The 21,193-nt window shown below is 45.7% G+C and overlaps 1 protein-coding gene across 1 annotated transcript in view; it reads right to left on the bottom strand.

The window, feature by feature from the left end:
- The window catches only part of EDN3 (endothelin 3), a 429,809-nt gene that overhangs the window by 31,233 nt on the left and 377,383 nt on the right, over positions 1–21,193 (bottom strand). The gene's annotated exons all lie outside the window — the stretch shown is intronic.

The following is a 21,193-nucleotide window of genomic DNA, read 5'->3' as shown; positions in this document are numbered from 1 at the left end:
AATATACATTTAAAGGTTCAGAGACGCAGCTCTTAATAAAACGAAGAACTTATCGTGGGTGGGGGTCATTTAAGCTACAGACGATTGCTAAAGCTGTTATATTTTTTCCAGTTCTAATTGAACCAAGTTCATATATTTTACTAATTTTCTTATAAACAAGATCTTTGTGCTATTAAAACTGTAGAAAACTGCTTCATAGAAGGTTAGGTTTGTGTGCCCAATTGTTTTGGAGTGTCGAATGTTGGACAGCAACAAACTATGTGGGATATGCTTTCTTTATAATCGTTACAGAACCTGTTTGCTAGGTTGGTTCTCTTTTGTTTCCATACTTGCTTTATCTCTCCTTCATCACAGAGACCAAAGCATAATTGCAGATATTTGATCCTTAAAAGCTACGAAATAGAAGAAGTGAGGTGAATAGAAAAGTGGTTAGTTGCCTTTGACCAAGTAGGAATGGCCACGGGAAATGAATGCCCTAAGGTACCTAGCACAGGGCTTTAGGAGGATTTATTTCTTCAGGAATCATTTTAAACTAGAGCTTGAGATCTCTTGTTTCCATGGGTTGACCATTTCCAACTCTTTAAAAGAAAAATAGGTATTGTCATGTGCCATGGTGTTTTCGATCGGACTGCTAGATTGTCACATTCTTGACAGAGAATGCCTATGAAGGGTTTTGTATCTGCCCTTTTCATGTTGAACCAATACCTTAACACAGCACCATTTATCCGAGATGTTCAATTAGGTCAAATTCGATTAAAGTTTGTAGTGGGCTTGAAGAATGAAGGAGATTAAAGATTTATTTGAAAAGTTTGCTTTGTTCCAAATTTAACCATGTACTAGGCTTATCTAGAAAGTTTCTGTGTCATAGGTAAGAGACAGTATAGGTTTCACTTTTATTACATTTAGCAGGGGCATAATCAATGAACCATATAAGTTTTTATATAATTTCAATAGATGCAGGCTGACTCCAAGTGTATGAATCCACTGATTCCAGCGACTGCCCTCATACATTCTAGGTAGTAACCTTGCCTTTTTGTGAACCAAGGGATAGCATTTTAGTTTTTTCGTTGTTGATATCCAATTGATTTTGTTCCCAGTATTACAACAGACTTTTTAAAGTATGTTGTAAGTCAATTCATGTACAATCAAGGTATACCAAATCATCCACAAATTGTAAAATAATTGCTCAAAGGTCATTTAGCTTCTTTAAGTCTATGAGGTAAGCATGAAGTTAACTACTGGCCTGGTTGGCTTTATGAATTAGTAGACTTAGTGCTATAATATCATCTTGTGTGCTACAATTTGGTTGGAAGCCAGTCTGGAACCACAGGATTAGGTTTTTTTTTTCTGCCTACTTTTTCAGATCTTCTAGTAGGACTATTGCATAATATTTACTTTAAATATCCAATAAGGCAATTACTCTATAATTGGAGGGATCTTGTTTGCTGGCTTTATTTATGACTGGATAAAAATAGGCCCTTTGCCACATTGCAAGGAAGAGTCCATCGTTACAACAATTCTCTCCTAATTCAAGGTCACTAACAGGTCCAATATCAAGAAAATCTCACCTAATTGGATCCCACATTCTACGCAGCTTATGGGTGATTCTGAATCACTGCCTGCTCCAACCCCCATAGGGATACAAACTTCTACCACCAGGACACAGGGTCTGGGGCTGCTTTCTGAAGCCAAGTGCGTGAGATCATGAGCCTAGCAGATGTTATAGCAAAGAAGAAAGCCCTTCCCACATCATGCAAAATACAGGGGCGTGACCTGTAAGAATCTAACATTATCTCCAGAAGTTGATTAATAAAAGGAAGACTGTGTGCTAATATTGAGAGATTATGCCACAGGTTGCTAAAATATGCATTTGTAGGCCTTTGGGGCATTCCGCTGGAAGCAGTCCGACGTTGCCCTTAAACCACACAAACAATTTGTTTGGAGTGCAATCTAAATCGTACAGAATTTTAAAGGCATGGGTCTTAAGCCTAGATACATTCGGGTTCTCTGAGCAAGCTTACTGGTGTATTGAAGATCAACTATGGAAACATTACAATGCAAACTATGAGCCCACCTGACCGACAAGGCACCAAAGTTATTCATCACATTTTGCTGGCCCCAAAGAATGTGGTAGAAAATGTGAAGATATCCACCTCTGGATATGTTGACAATGATTTGTAGGACTGCATTATGACTCATGCTTATTTTGAGGGGGAGAGATGAGATGGAAATTCCCTTAGCTATAAATAGCAAAAAAAGCTTATTTTAGGATGTTGATTTTCACCCCTGATATCCGAAAAAGAGCACAAATTACCATCCCTGAAAAGTGGGCTAAGGGACCACAGATCTCCCCCACGCCAACACATAAAATAGGCATCTTGCAGTGGCCGTGGGAGGCAAAGATTATTTCCTTTGAGGTGAAGCAATGAAACCGTGGGTTTGGCATATTGACTGTATATCCTGCCACACACTATGATAAACTAAATGTTGAACCATGTGTGCTTAAAGTAGGCCGTGTCAATAAGCCTTTTGCGGGGGATTACCGGAAGATGTCAAATACTCTGGAAATAACCTGGCAAGTTTCCAGGTGCTTATCCTAATAACCTCAAAAAATCAAACATAAAAGCAGCTAAGAAATAGATCCCTAATGATGGAAGTGCAAACCCACCCTCATTACGTGGTGCACATCTGGGTTTCTTGTATTTGCCATATAAAATTTCTGCCAACTGCTCTCAACTCTTTTAAAAAAGCTATTCCAAAGGTACAGGAGAATAAACCTAAAAGGTAGAGGTATTGTGGCAAAATGATCATCTCGATTATGTTGCATCTACCAATTAAGCCTACATGCAATCTATCCCACTTTCTAAGCAAGGCGTAGGATTCCACAAACACTGCTTCATAACTTTCAGGGTCTCTATTCGCAATGATCTCGGTTTTGTCCAAAATCAATTTATACCCTGTAACGTGTCAAAGTACTAGCAGCATCCTCAGTTGCCCCCAATGCCCTTGCTGGGGAAGAGGCGAGGATTGCAATGTCATTGGCATATGCCAACCCCTGGGCTTCCCATGAATGCAGCAGCATACTTGGAATAGTAGGAGATAGTTTAAGAGCCTGGATATATGGATCAAAATACAAAGCAAACAAAGGAGACAGGGGGCAGCCTTGTCTAGTGCCCTGGTTGATGCAGATTAGTGCCGACAGCATCCCCATACATGTGATCCTTGCAGTTAAGAAGTAGAGTGTTTTGCTCCTGGAGAGAAAACCCGGGCCAACACTCATCGATCAGCTGTAACACCATTGCTGATTGAGAATGAAGTTATAGCTCAGACTTTGTTTACATATGTCCAACAATCTCTAGTATTCCTGGAAGTACAGGCCTTGTTCAAAACAATCCATTACTGTCCTCCCAAATGCATTCTTGTACTGCTGTCTGAGAACTCTTGAGTCTGTGCCCACAGCAGGGATGTTATTTGGTCGCTATATCTTTTTAGGCTTTATTTGTGAGCTTTTGCTTCTTATTCCATAGTTCCAGTGAATACCACTCATTTTTTGGTTTGGATACAGGCAGTAAATAATTATTGCCAAACTTTAGTAATTCAGTTATTAGCGGTATCATTAAATTGTCCCATAGTCTTGTTCTGTAAGGATCTTGGTTTCAAACCTTTATAGATATATAGGATGTAGGGTCTGGTACTTTCCTTGATTTCCACTTGATTAGGTCATAAACTGAATCAATATGTTGGCTTCTGTCTTGAAGTAGGTGTTAGGATATATCCCTGTTTTCTGAAGAAGTGAAATATACAGGCAACACTTGCTACCTGCATGTGATACGAGTCCATATTATTTTATATAATTTGCAGTTTACCCGCATGAATGTTCCCCTGCGATAAAACAACTAACTGCTGACAGCACTCATCCTTAATTCCGTGTTTAAATATGTTTCCTTTATGCTCGGCTCTTTACACTTCACCTATGTTACCACAGCCTTGGGATTTTGCAATCAAGAGTTGAAGCAAGTCATTGATGTAAATATCAGATTTCCTGTTGCATGACAGGAAAGACCGCTAATGTCTAAGCCCTACATAACTGCCATTACAATACAATTGTTTGGTTTTCAAGAATTGACAACACAGACTCCCAGGAATACTGGGAAGACACAGCATAGAGTTCATCTATAAACAGCAACATATTTAAACTTAATTACTTAATTGTTGAGATATATATATATACATACACTCACACACACATATACCATGTATCTCCAATCTTAAAGAAAACAAGCAGGCCACTCTGTAGTCGCAATCAGCTTGTTTATTTTCCCATGGTCAGTAAAGGAAAACCTAATTATTAAATATATATATATATATATATATCACGGTTCTCATAAAGTGCGGATAATAATCTGTTAGGGTTTCAAGGCGCTTGAAATCTCAAGACAATTCCCTTTCAAGCTAAGAGTACTGCATAAGTTAAGCAAAAAAGGAAGCCAGGAGCTCTGCGTAGTTCACAAGTTTAAATGGAAAGCATCTGCAACACCAAAGACAATCTGAATCTGCTCACCTCAAATGTCGGTTTCTCTAGCAAAGTTCTTAAGCATAGGATTAGCACAGTGCCATCGACACAGAGCTAGAAAATGGCAAAGCTGTTTGCCATTTTTACATCAAAGGCTTTAAACATAGGATTAGCAAATGCCATCCACACTGAGCTGAAATAGAACAAACGCCTTTTACTACTTCAGACACAGTATAACAGCTTTGAATTGGTAAAATACCATCCACGCCAACGTGGAATGAATAAAAGCAATCCCTGACAGGTGTTCCACTCTAGTTAGGGCTCATTAGAGAGGTATTGCTTTGACCACAGACAAAGGAGCACCCAGTATAATTCAAGACAATAGCCTTTCAGGCTTAGAGTGCTGCATAAATTATGCAAAAAAAGAGTAAGGAACTCTGAGTAGTACACAAGTTCAGGTGGAGAACACCTCCTTTATATGGAACAGCCTACAACACCACTGATACTCTGAATGTGCACACCTCAAATATCTGTTTCTCTAAATATATATTTATTTATTTATTTATTTTTTTTTTTTTCTTTTTTTTTTTCTAAATATATATTTATAGTGGAGTTAGAACACTGTTCCACAGAGTTCCAGGATATGGAATGACGCACTGACATATGCATGTATGTGCAGTATTGACATGCAAACTAGTTATAGAACAGTTTCTGGTTCCACCACTAGTGCAAAAGAACCTATGGGCTTAGAGGTCCAGACTCAACATGATGGTTACTTTGTCCTTACTACAGAAGCAAGAGAGTCATAAAACTCTCAAATATGTAGCAGGCTCAGGAGGAGAATAGTTGAGTGTCACAAACCTGGTAGGTGAACTCAAGTTACTCAACAAGCACTTTAACTCAGCATGCCGACAGAACCAGTACTCCTTCATTCCGCATTGACATGCCATGAGAATCATGAGGTTGCAGTTAAAAATGTCATCTTTACCAAACAGTTTCTACACAAATGGTCTGGGACTAATCTACCTCTACCTCTGGGGAACTACTTGGCCAATCTAACTTGCAAACTAAATGCAGATGAGCATGTGAGACGGGTTATAATTTGAAGCAGCAAGACCTACCTGTCAAGGCGTAAAGGTTCTATGAAGGTCAGTTTAAATAATGTGAATATAACTTAAAAGTTCACAACATGTAGTTGAAAGAATAAAGATTCCACAACCTTATTCAGCTAGAATACCAACTGAGCATCACAAGCGTTAATACGCAGTGGACTACTAGGACAAGACCCTTCCTAAAACTCTTTAAATTGTGTTCCACAAGTCCGTTCTCACCAGAGGCTTTAAAAAGCAGCCCTTAGTTTACCAAATAGTCTTGTTAAAATGACTTGGCTCTTACTTCCCGCCAACGGATCCATTCTCATGGGGACCCTCCAAATGTGGAAAAACATTTTAGAATATGCTTCCAGCACTGTCCCAGGCTTTTTCAAACAGCATTGTTTGGTTTTATTCATGCTGGCATAAAATGTATCTGACGAAAGAAACCAAAATACTGATGATTACACTAATAGAGGGTATGCTTAATAATAAAGTATTGCCCATTATTATTTTAATTAGTCATTCCCCACCTCACACCTCCACCCCCACCCCTCAAACAGGACAAACATGGATACATTGTTTATTGGGTACTTTTATGACAGACTTCTGTTGGACTTTATTTCACAGGAAATGGTCCATGTTTTAAATCATCAATTATATATTATTTACACCCAATGTTTCCCTAGGTCTATAACGCCAATTTCAAAGCCTATTCAAGAACCAATGGGCTACATCAGAAGTGACTATTGTTAGTGGAGACAGCTGTGTCTTGCCTACTTACAGTACTTACTAGAAACATTTGTAGATGCCAATTAAGAATCTTGTGGTTCTCTGTTACTGGATTTAAATGCTTGAACGCCCGGAGATTAGACTGGGAAATGTATTTTACCTTCCCTAGCCAACTTGGGTGTATGCTCTTAAATATCAATCGTTATTGGAGGGGCGAAAAGCCCTTAAGATGGCCATCACTCATCAAAGCTTATACTAAGTGCAGTTTTTCGGACTGGATTGGTAAGTCATGGCTGCTGGTGGGAGGCAGTTATGGATAGTAGGCATGAGAGGCGGAAGTTCTGCTACACATGAAGTCAGAAGGACATCCTTTTCTCCTACTCTCACCTCTGCCAAGTTCTGTGTGTGCACCCAGGCTAGTGGTGGTGATATCTCGCTGAGCCTAGCACAACATTCAGGTATTCAGGATCTTGGAAATCAGTAAGGGGGCGGGGGGCGGCAGTGGGAGAGCTGAACATGCGAAAGGTATCTACTGCATAGCGGAGCTAGATGCTGTAACTTGCCTGGGAGGAGTGGAATTGGAGTGGGCCTTTCAGCCATATACTATAAGTATCGTGGAACATATGGAAAGATGGCAACCATATGAGTGAAGCACTTACCCACCAATTGACGGCATGCTTTATCATGGGGACGACAACCCCTAGTGGGGAAACTCTTACACTGCTAATGTTGTGAAGTGGGTGATGCTGCTATATGGTGAAGTGATCCAAGCAGTTAAACATTTGAGAAAAGATGGGAAGAAGTGCAAGGGCGTGGGGGTAAAGGCTAATAGTAAAAGATACCTACTAGCTGACAACCACCATTGTTCATAATGGTTCATAAGATGAGAGCAGCACGGGGATTGGATGGGCATCTGTACCAGCGGCTGCTGGGACCAGAAAGAGGACAGAAGGTGCGATACATGAGGTGGCTGGGGGCTTCAGGTAAGTTCTTTTTTTAAATACAGTATTACTAACGCCACCCCCCCCCCACCACACTCACCTGCCCCGTGCTTTCCCCTCCTGCGTTCCCTCCACCCACCCCACCACTCTTTGTTTGTGGAGGCCGCCACTGCACAGAGTTTTGAGAGAAGTGTTCGGGAGCGCAGTAACCCCAGCAACAGGGATTATGAAGTAATCAAAACATCTACTAGACTAAAACCATACCTATACCTGGTTACGAATCGTTCGGAGCCTTCACTCCTTACCATGTTTAGAATGGGTTGCATTCCTCAGCAACAAAGCTTCCCTTTGAATCAATTTGTTTCAGCGTCCATTTGCATATGTCCTTGCGGCGAAGGTTTGCCACAGAGTTTGCTCCATTTTATCCTTTTTGGTAAGTTTTATAAGAGGTCTCTTATTGCCAATTATAAAGGATATGGGCAGTGCTTTAAGTGGGATAGAAAAGGTGGAGGGGCACAAAAGGGGTGTGGCCTGTGACAAAGGGGTTGTCCTAATAAACGGGAATTCAACCCTGCACAAATTCATAAACCATTTTTTCACAAAACCACAACTGAAAACCGTAAGCAACATTATATTTAAGTTTATACAGAAACATTATTCTGTGCCATTAGAAATATTAAGTCTGAAAAGGAAATTTTCTGAAACAATAATGGTATTTTTAGACAGCTGCCTCATTGTCTGGACTAGGTAATACAGAATTTCCATTTTCATGCTGCGTACAAACCCCTGATACTGTTTGGGTTAATTTTATTTATCAGCAAACAGAGCAGAAATGTTCACTTTCCATGAAAGTATTATGCAGAAGCAGGATTACCCACAGCTATCCTGCTGGTTTTGTTTTATCCTGAAAGTCTTGGCAGCTATGGACAAGTGAGAAAACAGTATTATTGGATGAGGTGCAAAAAACTCCACCACAAGGGACAAGCAGCAATGACAACAAGTACCCAGCGTGCAGGGCTCATTCAGAGAAAGAGCTGAGTGTGAGAGACTAGGAATGTCTATGCATGTATTTGGCATTAAGGGTAAATTTTTACACATGATCAAATCACTATATCAACATCCTACAGCTAGGTTAGCTTATGCAGGTTTACAGTCTGATATGTTTTCAATCTCACGGGGTACCCGTCAGGGCTGCCCTCTCTCACCTCTCTTATTTGCTTTATCAATAGAGCCATTTATATTAGCACTACAATCGCAAACTCGGATCATACCTTTTATACATAACTCAAATGAACTAAAAATTACGGCATATGCCGATGATATAGCTGTTTTTTCAACAGATGTTAAAACCGCACTAAATGAGGTGGTTAAAGAAGCGGAAAGGTATGGTTTGGTCTCTGGCTACAGACTTAATATCAACAAAACTCAAATAATAATGAATTACAAAGACGTAGGAATAACGACAGGGTTATGCAACACGGCTACCTACCTAGGGGTCAAGATAACCACTAGAATAGATAAAATAATAGAAATAAACTACGAGACTCTTCTTAAGGAGACTGCAACACTACTTAAAAAATGGCATAAGGTTCCTATAGGTATTGGGGGTCGTATAAACATAATCAAAATGAAAATACTACCTAAATTTATTTATTTATTCCGGTCTATTCCGCTAAGATTAAATGTGTCCTTTTTTAAACGATTAGATGGTATTTGCGGCAGTTTCATATGGGGTTATAAAAAAGCCCGCAGGGCTATTAGACTACTTAAACTCCCATATAATCAAGGAGGTCTGGAGTTTCCGGACTTCAAATTATACTTTTGGGCAGCTTTTATCAAACGACTGAGAAGTTTAATACACCCCGTAGGATGTAACGCACCCTTTTTCTTTAAGCTTATGCTCGGTAAGGAATACGAAATGTTTTTGTTCAGAATTAACGATCCAAACTATTTTAAGCGAGTCAGATTCAAGGTGGCACGCGATGTTGTCAATATATGGTTTGCAATTACTTCTAATTGTAACACATCATTTTATCACGATAAGCTGCCCATATGGGGCAACCCAGGTTTGCCAGAAATCTTTCAAGACATGGAGGGTAAACGATGGGCTAGCCTGGGCATAAAATACCTGGGCGATATATATGATCAAAATGGGTTTATGACTTTCGAAAAAATACAGATTATATATAAAATAACGTCAGGCATGCAATTTAAATACTTTCAAATTCGAGATTATCTTATCCGTAGAATGCAACTGACAAACATCTCAGGTTCGCTTATATGGGATTATATGCATAAAGATAACTTAAAATCAATAATTAGCACTGGCTACAAAATCTTATGTTCATTTAAGCCAGATGACTGTCACAGATTAGCTGAGCACTTGGGACGCAGTGTAGGGGCATCAGTGACAGCTAACACCATAACACGGGCTCTCTCTAGGCTTAATAACTCTGTATATTCTTCCAACCTTAGGATACAACAATTTAAAACAATCTGTCAATTATATTACACTCCAGAAAGAATATCAAAATGGTCCTCCCATGGCTCTCTTAGCGAACGCACAAAATGTCCAAAGTGCAATCTACAGTCTGCTGATCTAAAACATATGTTTTTTTTATGTCCTGCATTAGAGAGGTTTTGGTCAACGATAACCGATCTGATCTCTCAAAAACTAGGGAGTGTAATGACGATCTCAGCAACAGAGGTATTAACTGGAGCCCAGAACACTACAAGCAGATATGAAGATTTAATTTCAATACTACTGGCTAGCGCAAGGTTAACAATCGCCCGTGCATGGATCTTACCCACACCTCCATCGACCATTGAATGGTGGGGATTAGTTAAAGAAACATATGATATGGAACTAGCATTGGCAAAAACGAGAGGGATGAAGGCATTATGTAAAGTAAATAAGATATGGGGTGCACTATTCTGAAAATGTTTGCAAAAGGGGTCCCTCTTCTCTCCCCCCCCTTTTTTTTTTTTTTTTTTTTCTCTCTTCCCTCCCCCCCCTCTCCCCTGCAATGAGGGCTAATAGTTATATAGGTAGATATGAAGGATAATATATTTATAGAAATGATATAATTACCTGTTCCTATGCCTGTACTTATTTGCCTAAAACTTATTGAATTGTATAAAATGTATTAATCTTTCTTTTTCTTTCATGTTGGTAATAAAGAAATTTATTAAAAAAAAAAAAAAAAAGGAATGTCTATGCATGTGTGCTGACAAAGTCACTTAAGCAGGATGTTAGAGCAAAGAGTTTATCACAGTGAGCGTGCCATGGAGGAGAAATATAACATTCATCCTCTTAACAGAACTTTTCGTCAGTTGGAGTGAATCAGGGGCGCAACTAGACCCGGACTAACGGGGGGAGGTGACTAACACTCCCAGGCAGGGCTCGCCCTAGCACTGGTCGCACACGGTGCAACAGTCTTTTTGCAACCCCATTTCCTCCTTCTCCATAAATTCCCTCACTACCACTCACCAACAATGCACCTCATCTCCCTATAGCACCTTTCTGACAAAAATGTCATTTTTTTATAGCGCTAATCATAGTTTACTCACACTCAGCTCTGTGATCTGCATGGTACACATGCTTTGTAGCAGGCACTTTAACCCTCTGCACTGTGTGGGTGCCTGGAGTGCCCATGTGAGTGCACCGTGAGCGATGTGACAGTGTGAGAGTCGGGTAAGAGGAGAAACTGTAGGGTGAGTGAAGTAATCATATGAATTTGGGTGCGGTTGTAAGTGCAGAGTGGGACAAATGAATGCCTGCACAGTGATGGGCTTGTTTGAGTGAGATTTCAGATTGAGCAGTGAGGGGGAAAGGTGACTGAAGTGTCACAGTAGTGCAGGGTGAGTAATGTGCTTGTGTGACTGCAGGGTGAGGTACAGGGTGAACAGCACGAGTGCACTGTGAGTGCAGAGTGATCATTGTGAGTGCAGGGCAAGCAGGTGAAGGCCTGGTGTTAATGCATGGTGATCAGTGTGAGTGCATTGTGATCAGTGTGAGCGTGAAAGTGAAGGGCGAGAATGAGGAGTGAGTTGTCTGAATGCAGGGTGCATTCCCAGGCACTTGCAGTAACTTACTCTTCATCAAACAACTAATGGAAATTATCTCCTCCAATGACGACCACTCACTATCCCGAATCTATCTCTGTGACTTCAACCTTCATTGGTCTAAACCTAATGTCCAAGCGGTTATCTCTCTTAACGCTTTCCTGTCAGAGATGGACCTTATTCAATTCTGTGACTGGCCAACTCACAAAAAAGAGAAATTCTGGACCTCAGCCACCGATTGCAAAAATGCCTTGTCTCCCCAAGACGACTTGACTGATGTTCATGATCTCACGGACTTCTACAACTCTACTATCTCTGATATCATGGACTCAATAGCACCTCTACAACAAAAAAAATGCCGCTTCCAAATTCTCCAAACCATGGTTCAACGACAACCTAAACTCTGATCGCTGCAACTTAAGGGCAGCTGAACATCTATGGAGATCAAAACCATCCGCATATTATTTAAAAGCTCTTTGATCAGTTAGGAGCTCATACAATAAATAAAATCAAGATGACTAAGGCCGTCTACTTCAGAGCCTCTAATCGCCCCAAAAAACTTTTTGAAATGGTCAAACAGCAATCAGTGATAGCTCCCAATCACCTCGACTCAGTAGACAAGTCTCCTTCCTGCACTGATCTGGCTACTTTCTTTATGGAGAAAACTAAATCCATCAGTCTTGACCTTGAAGCGACATCACTTGAGAGTACGGTCCAGCCTGTCCTCTCTGCGAGTCAAATGTCTCTCAGTACTAGCACTAAGAAGAGGGCCACATAGAACTCCTTCTCACCCCTCAGTGAAGATGACATCTACAAAACCCTTCTTGCATTAACCCCTCTAATCACTTCAGCAACCCACTGCTACCAACTGTCTTCACAGAAATCAAAGTGTTGTGTATAGATTTAGATTCTGTATATAGGTTTCCCGATTTATGCCCTTATATAGGTACAATTCATATTGCCCTTCTATAGGCATAGAAAATCCAGCCCTTATTTAGGCATTGTCCATGCTAACCAAATACAGGCATGGTCTCCTACATCCTTCAATCCACGTCACAACGAGTTCTTGGAAAACCAGACTCTTAAGCCTTTAGGAATTTCCCTTGCTTGGATATTGATTTCTCCAAGAACTCATTTAGTATGCATGAACATCTATTCCTTAGGGGTTCATTCATGACGTTCCGATGCCCGACTTTTCCGTCAATACAGGTATTTCTAAACACGTTCAAGGTATAAATATACCTGCACTTGCCCTGGCAAACTACGGTTCCGGTACGGTCCAGTTCGACTGCCTACTTGTGGTTCGCCACAGCAAGTTCGGAAGGAGATATAGTTCCAGCATGATGCACTGACCAGATGCTGTCATCCTCCTCGCAAAGAATCCAGCTCCAGTGTTTCGGACTCCCTTTGCGGGGTGTTAAATATCGAGTCCCGGAAAGAGATTCCAACCTCACACATTCTAAGGTATGGAGCAGACTAGAACTTAGAGAAACTTTTGGCAACTCTTGGCAAAACTAAACTATAGCTAGCTATACTTTAGAAAACAGCACCTACTTCTTACCTCGTACTACACTTAGGTTAGGTACACTGGGGTAGAACAATTTGGAAGCATCAGACGAGTATTCACATTTGAGCCTGTGTTATTTATGTATGTATTTTATGAATATATGTCATAGCTACAAACCATGCTATTGCAGTATTATTTTATCTTACTGCTATCCCTGTACGTATTGTACTTCGCATCCTGTCTTACGATTGTAGCAGTTCATATCTCTTGCATGAGAAATAAGACTGTTCAATAAGAACAAGTTACTTACCTTCGGTAACGATGTATCTGTAAGAAACATTAGTTAGTTAGATTCCTCACCGTAGAATATCCCCAGTCGTCAGACTGGATCCGGAAGATTTTTCGTCAGCAATACCCCTTGCGCGTCGCTAGGCGTCGTCTGCCGCTCCGCGTCCGTCGTCGGCGTCGTGTGCCGGGATGACGTCGGAGTACTTAGACGCCGCCCTCGCGCGCTGACGTCAGTTCTTGTACATAGCCTTCCGCGCCAGGAACGCAGAGCCATGCAAAGACCGACACTGGTGCCAAAAATAAAATCTAGGGGCCTGAAAGGACAACCTTAACCCTAGATGTCAGTTCGCAGAACGGGGAGGATGGGTGGGTCGGTGAGGAATCTAACTAACTAATGTTTCTTACAGATACATCGTTACCGAAGGTAAGTAACTTGTTCATCTGAAAGAAACACGTTAGTTAGATTCCTCACCTTAGAATAGATACCCAAGCAATACCATCCCCGGTGGTGGGTCTGCGAACCAAGATCACACCAGAAAGTCCTGGAGGACAGAACGGCCAAAGAAGCCATCCCTCCGGACTTGGCTGTCAAGGCAATAATGCCTGGCAAACGTGTGTAGCGAAGCCCACGTCGCCGCCTGACAGATGTCCTGCAAAGGGACACCCCGTCCCAAAGCAGTAGTAGCCGCTGTGGCCTGAGTGGAGTGGGCGCGCAGCCCAACAGGAGGGTCCTTTTTAGCCAAAGAGTAACACATTTTGATGCACAAAACGACCCCCCGAGAGATGGTCCGTTTGTGCACAGCTTTCCCCTTCTTAGCACCCACGTATCCAACGAAAAGTTGGCCGTCCACCCGGAACTGCTTAGTGCGGTCCAAATAAAAGGAGAGCGCACGTTTTGGGTCCAGATGGTGGAGCCTCTCTTCCTCTTTGGAAGGATGCGGAGGCGGAAAGAAGGTGGGCAAGGTGACAGACTGCCCAAGATGAAATGGAGTCACCACTTTCGGAAGAAAGGAGGGACGAGGCCGAAGGACAACCTTGCCCGGATGAACAGACAGAAAGGGAGGCTTTGAAGATAAAGCCTGGAGCTCACTCACCCGTCTAGCTGAGGTGATGGCTACCAGAAAAGCAGTCTTAAGAGTCAGAAGACGAAGAGGACAATTGTGAAGAGGCTCGAAGGGAGCGCACATCAGGAATGTCAAGACAAGATTCAAGTCCCACTGAGGCATTACAAAAGGGACAGGAGGGAACGTGTGAGTAATGCCTTTTAGAAAGCGTGAAACTACAGGGGACTTGAAAAGAGAAGGCTGATCAGGAAGCCGTAAGAAGGCAGAGATGGCAGCAAGATAACCTTTCAGGGTGCCCAGGGCAGAGCCCTGCCGGGCCAAAGAAAGAAGAAAGAGGAGAACCTCAGAAAGAGGGGCGGAAAGGGGATCCACAGCCTTTGCTGTGCACCATGCCACATATTTGTTCCACCGGCAGGCGTATACCGTCTTTGTGGAGGGACGCCTGGCTGCCAGAATTATATCACAGACTTCAGGAGGCAAGTCAAATGGCATCAACTGCCGCCGCTCAATCTCCACGCATGGAGGTGGAGGCTGGACAGGTTCGGGTGGAGGACCGTCCCCTGCTGCTGCGACAGAAGATCCTCCCGAAGGGGCAGACGTATCGGAGGATCGGTCAACATACTGAGTAGCTCGGGATACCAGTACCTTCGTGCCCAATCCGGAGCCACCAAGATGACTTGGGCCCGGTCGTGCCTATCTTCTTCAGCACTCTGGGCAGAAGTGGTATAGGCGGAAAGGCGTACAACAGACCGCAACTCCACCCGTGACGAAAAGCGTCGCCGAGCGAGTGCCGCCTTGGAAATTCCAACGCGCAGAACTGCTGACATTGCGCGTTCTCTTCGGTGGCGAATAGATCTAACCAAGGCTCTCCCCACTGCTGAAAGAGACCTTGCGCCACTTCGGAGTGCAGTCGCCATTCGTGATCCATCATGCACCGGCGGCTGAGTTCGTCTGCTCTGGCGTTCAGAGAGCCCGCCAGATGTTGAACCACTAGGGTGACGCCCTGGTGTTCCAGCCACGTCCAGAGGCGCAGGGCCTCCTGACAAAGGGTCCACGACCCCACCCCGCCCTGTTTGTTGCAATACCACATGGCGGTGGTGTTGTCCGTGAACACCTGCACGACACTTCCCCTGACAGAGGGAAGGAAGGCTTTCAGTGCAAGCCGGATCGCTCTCAACTCCAACAGGTTGATGTGGAGGCGAGACTCCGCCGAAGACCAGAGGCCTCTGATCTCCGCCTCTCCCATATGGCCACCCCATCCCAGGAGGGACGCATCCGTCACTACGACATGCTCCGGTTGGGGAAGGGAGAGGCTTCTGCCCATGACCCAATCGCGGTCCGTGAGCCACCACTGCAACTGCTGTGCAGTGCCCTCCGAGATCAAGACATGGTCGGACAGGTTGCCGTGATGCTGGGCCCACTGAAACTTCAGGTCCCACTGCAGAGCCCGCATGCGCCGCCTGGCGTGATGCACTAGTAGGATGCAGGAGGCCATCAGCCCCAGAAGCCGCAACACTAGCCTGACCGAAACCCAGGATAGAGGCCGAAAGATGGGAATCAGGGCCTGTGTATCCCGGACCCGCTGTTCCGGTGGATAGACCCGGAACTGCGCCGAATCGAGAACCGCTCCGATGAAAAGGAGCTTCTGAGAGGGACTCAGGTGTGACTTCGGCACGTTGATGGAAAACCCCAGCAAATGCAGGAGATCCGCCGTAGTCTGGAGGTGGGAGACGACTGCGTGGGGCGAGCCCGCCTTCAACAACCAGTCGTCGAGATAGGGGAAGACTGGAACCCCTGATCTGCGCAGATGAGCTGCGACCACCGCCATCACTTTCGTGAACACCCGAGGGGCACTGGTGAGGCCGAAGGGGAGCACGGTAAACTGAAAGTGCTCTTGGCCCACCGTGAACCGCAGGTAATGCCGGTGGGCCGGCAGGACGGGGATGTGGAAGTATGCGTCCTGCAAGTCCAACGCTACCATCCAGTCTCCGGGGTCTAGGGCAGCTAGAACCTGAGCCAAAGTCAACATCTTGAACCTTTCCTTCCGGAGGAAGGCATTGACGTTCCGAAGGTCCAAGATAGGGCGTAGGCCCCCTTTGCCCTTCTTGGGAACCAGAAAGTAGTGGGAATAACAACCACGACCTACTTCTGGACTCGGAACGAGCTCGACGGCCCCCTTGGCCAAGAGGGCCGAAACTTCCTCGTGGAGAAGATTCAAATGATCCCCCGAGATACGGTGGTGCTGCGGTGGCATGGCTGGAGGGGTCGTCTCGAAGGGGAGGGAGTAGCCCCTTCGGACGATTTGCAGCACCCACCTGTCCGATGTGATGGACCGCCAGTGGAGCAGGTGATGGCGAACTCTGCCGCCCACTGGCGTGGAATGGGCCTGAAAGCTCGGACTAGGAAGGCTTTGAGGCGGATGCTGCCGGGGTGGATGTTGGCTGACCTCGTCGACCTCCAGAACCGCCTCGGCGGAAACCACGTCCGCGACCGCGCGCAGGTTGGTTCTGCGGCTGGTGGCTAGGCGCACGTGAGGAGGCACCCCTTCCTTGGCCACGAAAGGGGCGAAAAGCGGAAGATTGCGACCGCGGGGCCGAGAGGCCCAAGGACTTGGCCGTAGCCCGGGAGTCCTTAAAGCGGTTCAGCGCACTGTCTGCCTTCTCGCCAAACAGGCGAGTGCCATCAAACGGCATGTTCATGAGAGTGCTCTGGACATCGCCCGAAAATGACGTGGACCGCAGCCAGGCGTGACGTCTAAGCGCCACTGTGGTAGAAATGGCCCTACCCAGCGAGTCCGTGGTGTCAAGCCCACAACGTATAGCATGTCGCGCTGCATCCCTCCCATCGGCCAGAGCCTGGGTAAGTCGTGGCCGGACCTCCTCCGGACACAGGGGCAGCGCGTCCTCCACCGCATCCCACAGAGAGTGGGAATAACGGTCCAAGAGACAAGCGGTGTTCAAAGACCGCAGGCCCAAACTAAGGGAAGAGAACAGCTTCTTGCCAAACTGTTCTAGTCTCTTGGAATCCCGGTCCGGCGGGGCGGTCGGGAAAGAGGATTGGGAGGTGGAGGCCTGGATAACCAGGCTCTCAGGGGTAGGGTGTTGGGACAGGAAACTGGGGTCGCCCGGAGCAGGGCGGTGGCGCCTGGCGACGTTGCGATCCACAGGAGGAACTGTGGAGGGCTTGGACCAGGTGCCCTGCAGAACGTCAATGAGGGCCTCATTGAATTGCAGCAGAGGCTCAGTGGAGCTTGCTGCAGACTGAAGCACCTCAGTAAGGACGTTAGTCCTCACAGCCACGGCAGGCAGCTCGAGCCCAAGGGCTGCGGCCGCCTTGCGCAGCACCACAGAGAAAGCAGCGCCCTCCTCCGAAGCCACAGTCGGAGGAGAGACGAATCCAGTGTCTGGAGAGGTATCCAGGCCTCTGGCCTCCCCCAGTTCATCTGCCCAGTCCTGGGACAGTTGAGCCTGAACGGCCATAGGATCCTCAGATCCCTCCCAGTTGTCCCCATCATCCGACTCCTGGTATAGAGGAGAAAGTAACGGAGCCGGGCGGTAGACATAATGTGTCTCTAGCGGCGTCGATCTCGGCGTCCATCGATGCCGGACCGGCGCCGGGCCCGGAATGGGACTGAACCGGGGCTCGACGTCGAGCGGAGTCGACGTCGGCGTCGGGGGTGGTACCGGTGTCGACGCCGGTGGAGGAGGCGTGACGAGGTTGACCGGCGTCGACGGGGACTCGAGAACGGGTCCCTCGGGCGCTTGCGGCATCGAGGCCGGAGCCGTCAACGGCGCCGGGGCCGGAGCCACCGGCAGGCAAGGCAGCCCAGTCGGGTCCGCGGGCCCGAAGGCGCACCAGCGGGCGCCGACGGCAGAGCCAGGTTCCTCATGGCCGAGAGGAAGGCACTGACTTCCGCCGGCGTCGCGTTAGTCCCAGGGACCGGAGGGTATGGGGACGGGCGCGGCGCCTGCGGCTCCGCCGGAGCCGCGGGGGTGGAACCACCCTGACCCTCGGCCGAGTCGCGCGACCGGCGAGGGGAGTCCGAAGAGCGATGTCGCCTCTTGGACTTCTTGGAATGCTTCGACTTACCCGAAGACTTGGATCCCGACGACCGATTGTGATGTCGGCTGCGGCTCCGCGACCGATCCTTGGACCTCCTCCTGGACCGGGATCGAGAGGCGCGCGGAGCCGAGTGGCGAATCTCGAGAAGCTTACGGGACCGCTCCCGTCTAGCCTTCGAGGTCAGGGCCTTACAGTCCGAGCACGACTCCGCGTCGTGGTCGAGGCCCAAGCAGTACAGGCACCGGCGGTGATGGTCCGTAACCGACATCAATCGGCTACAGTCCGTATAGGCTTTAAACCCAGGCATCCTACCGGCACCGGTGTCGATTGACAGGATCAAAAAGGATCAAAAAGTTTGTCAAAAATTGACTAAAGGGGTAGCTCTCCCGGATCTGCGCTTACTGGCGCGGAAAAAAGAAGAACTGACGTCAGCGCGTGAGGGCGGCGTCTAAGTACTCCGACGACGTCATCCCGGCGCACGACGCCGACGACGGACGCGGAGCCGCAGACGACGCCTAGCGACGCGCAAGGGGTATTGCTGACGAAAAATCTTCCGGATCCAGTCTGACGACTGGGGATATTCTAAGGTGAGGAATCTAACTAACGTGTTTCTTTCAGATACCCCTTTTTATTGAAACGCCTGTCTCTCTATTTCTGTGCAACCCTGTAGAAACGAAGCATGCACGATTGACTGAGTGAAACTGTTATCTATTGTTTCCACGGTTCTGAGATTGTTCCAACTCTAAGGGAAACAAAGTTGTCATGTTTATGCGGTTGTCGGAAATTAATCCCTTCTTGTATATTCAAGAAGTTTCTAGTGATCTCTGAGTTAGCTGGCACACACAAGTAATTAAGTTTAATGTACTCGATAGAGACATACTGACCTCAGTCCTATGTCAAATCTATAGTGTATATTATTCCAATGCGCACAGCCTATCCGGGATATAGGAACTACACTACAAAGGTTGCCCTCATCCCCCTCTGGACTAAAATTGTCAACGCTTCTTTATCTCAAGGCAAGATCCCAGAATGTCTAAAAGCTGCTCAGGTATCACCCATTCAAAATAAAAAAAACTGATGCGGACAGATCTGATCTCAACAACTTCCGTCCCATCTCTAACTTCCCTACTGTGGCTAAGCTCTTAGAAAAATGCGTCCAATCGCAACCTTGCTCGCACATCAAGACTTTCAATTTCCTGGATCAATACCAATCTGGCTTTAGGGGTGGTCACAGTACTGATTCACATTATTGATTATATCTTAAACATGCTAGACCATAATGAATCCTGCCTCTTAATCCTCCTGGATCTTTCTTCTGTATTCGAAACGGTTAACTATGACAAGCTTTTAACTATTCTGGAACACAGGATGGGCCTCTACGGCTTGGTACTGCAATGGTTCTCTTCCTTCCTTCACAATAGATCCCAACGAGTTAAGGTGAACCATACCTTATCCTATCGTCTTCAGTTTCCATGGGGGTTCCGCAAGGTTCTGCCCTTTCTCCTATACTCTTTAATATTTTCATGGAACCACTAGCGTAAGTTCTATCATCCATGAACATTTTTTTTCATATGTATACGGATGACACGCAACTTTATCTGAAAATCAACTCTTCTGAAGATTTCATCTCACTCAACTCCTCCTTGACGATTATCCAAAACCCGCTAACTGAAATATATCTTGCTGAACACCACCAAAACAGAATTCCTTCTCATTTCCCCGCCTAAGCACATCCCCAAGATTGACCTCTGGATGAAACACCTCTCAACTTTCAACTGCTCCCTGGTTATCACAGACTCCGCTAAATCTCTTGGAATCACCCTAAACTCACACTTGAACATGAAGAAAAATATTAGTAAGATGTGCAAGGGTGCGAATCACCAAATAAGGATTCTTAGAAACCTAAAACCATCCCTCCCTCATGAGGACTTCAAGCAGGTGGTACAAGCACTTGTCCTACTGAGGCTAGACTATGGGAGTGCGACGTTCTGTGGCCACCCCATATATACCTTGGCCCCGCTCAGGGCTTCATTGAATGCCGCTGCCAGACTGATCAGTGACACAAAAAGAAATGAGCACATTTTCCCAGCCTTAAGATCTCTAAAGTGGTTACCCTACGAAGCAAAAATACATTTAAAGATTGCTTATTTGACGCACAAAGCCCTCCACTTCAAAACACCTGGATACTTGGCTCAAAAACTGGAATTATCAGGAGGTGGCAGACCTTCCAGAAGTGCAAATTCATTGCTATTGAAACCTCAGACCTTTTGCAAAAAGAAAACGAGACTCGGAGCCTTCTTGGGCGCGGCACCTAAGATCTGGAATTCTCTCACATCTGAAATTTGCAGAATCCCCTACACGGCGACGTTCAAACATGAAGTAAAAACAATCTGTAGTGAAGACAGGGTTCTGCTTGCACACATTGCTATGTTAGCATAAGCGTATTAGAAGTTTAAACGCCATTTTGCCACTTGGCCGCTTTTGCACACAACACTACATGTAACTGTTATTGTAAGTTAAACTGCTTGCTTTTCTTCGCATGAGAACAGTTTGTTTTTCACATCCCTAGACTTACTCCGCGTCCTCAGTCTGTACACTGTGTGCAGAAGTCTTCAAGGTCAAATAACAATGTATGCTGTTGATTCAGGTTGATCGGTCCAAGCTCTAGACACAACACGCACACAGCTTCAAATATCTGAAACTCGGGTGCCTTTAATATTGCATTGCATGCATGATGCTGGCACTTGGAGAAAACCTTTCCATCTACAGAGAGCGTTGCTGATCCTATGATGTGTTTCACCTCAGCTGATCTTGGAGGTATGGGGTTCCCCGTTCAAACCTAGAGACCTTCTATTATTATAAAACCTAGCTCCTAGCCAGGGGAGGGTGGTACAAACGGCGCTATAAGACCTGTTTCCACTATCATTATA

The sequence above is a fragment of the Triturus cristatus genome, chromosome 7 (assembly GCF_964204655.1).
Source record: "Triturus cristatus chromosome 7, aTriCri1.1, whole genome shotgun sequence".
In the NCBI taxonomy this organism is placed as follows: domain Eukaryota; kingdom Metazoa; phylum Chordata; class Amphibia; order Caudata; family Salamandridae; genus Triturus; species Triturus cristatus.
Note: the sequence above shows the minus strand (reverse complement) of the source record. Positions and strands in the feature narration are given on the sequence as shown.